Genomic DNA, 1505 nt, shown 5'->3' on the forward strand with positions numbered 1-1505 from the left:
ATTTATGAATAATTTCCATATTAAAACATGAATCATCATTTAAAAGCAAATGATTAAAGAAACTCAAACAATCATTATCAGGTTCTATAATACAAAAACATCTGCTAAAACAAAACTATATGTGTTGTAAACTAAACATTAAGGCATTTTTAATCAACATTTGATAAGTATTTTCTGATAAATACAGTTTCATTATGATATCTGCACCTTTTGGTGTTTGCTTTCCTCTACACACGTGAGCTGGCAAAAGTCCTGCATGTGCAAAGTGTTCATGCAGACATTTGACTATTGTAAAGCTAATCAAACATTGTACACATCTCATTACAATACTCTTGCAGAATTCTATTTCTTAATTCAATTACAATAAAATAAAATAGATGAACTCTTAAGTGAATAAAGGCATTGTGTGAAAACTGGAGAAACAAATGTTGTATATTGTAGATGGAGGAATGTGTTTCTGTAACACTTCTGTATAAAGTGTTGTGAATTGTTTAGCAAAAAACAGATCTTTTAATTGATGTTAAAGTATTTTTTATTCTTTATTTTAAATGCAAAAAACTTTTTAAAAAACATTGTTTATTAGATGTGTTTGTTGTTTTATATTTACTGAAAATAAATTCACACATTTTGGATAAAGCAAAATGCCTTTAAACAGTACTTGAAGGTAGTGGTTAGTGCATCGACACATGCTCACGGCGACCCGAGTTCAATTCCCGCCTCGAGGTCTTATGCCGATCCTTCCCTTCTCTCTGCTCCCACACTTTCCAGTCAATACTCTCTACTGTTCTATCAATTAAAGGTGAAAACCCCCCCAAAATAATTATAAATATATATATATAGTACTTGAAGAAACACATCTGATACTGTTAAGGTACACACTGTACTGTAGTGGTACCTTCATGGATCAGATTTGTACCTATTTGTACCAATATTGTATCTGCAGGTTTTAAATACAAAGGTCTATTCTGTTTCCCATGGTACAAACCATGTCCTTAAAGGTACAAACTGCAATGGTACACATTTGTTTCTTTGTCCTAAGGTACAGTTCTGTTCCCTAAAAAAGTTCTGTTCCCTGTTGTACCTTCCTTGGTACTACATTGCACCATTTTTTACTGAGAGTGCAGAGCAGTGGGCTGCCCGGGGAGCAGTAGGGGTTCAGTGCCTTGCTCAAGAGAATCACCTCAGCCATGGTATTGAGGTAATTATTCACCCTCCCCACCAACAATCCCTGCTGCTGTCAGGACTCAAACCTGCTACCCTTCGGATCCCAAGTCCAACTCTCTAACCATTAGACCATCATATATTACTGTATAGTCATTTAAGATAAACACCAAAGCCCAAACTACCAATCTAAATTTGCGCCAGATCTACCGACTGAACTTGCGACTTAGTTGGCTAATGATGGTTCGGGGAAACACACTCCTGCATTAGCGCTGTGTGGAGTCTCTCTCCGGCTCTTCTGCTGGTTCTCCTCTCTGTAGGATCTGCAGGGTTTGTGGTTGTTT

Source organism: Danio aesculapii, chromosome 2 (assembly GCF_903798145.1).
Source record: "Danio aesculapii chromosome 2, fDanAes4.1, whole genome shotgun sequence".
Classification (NCBI taxonomy): domain Eukaryota; kingdom Metazoa; phylum Chordata; class Actinopteri; order Cypriniformes; family Danionidae; genus Danio; species Danio aesculapii.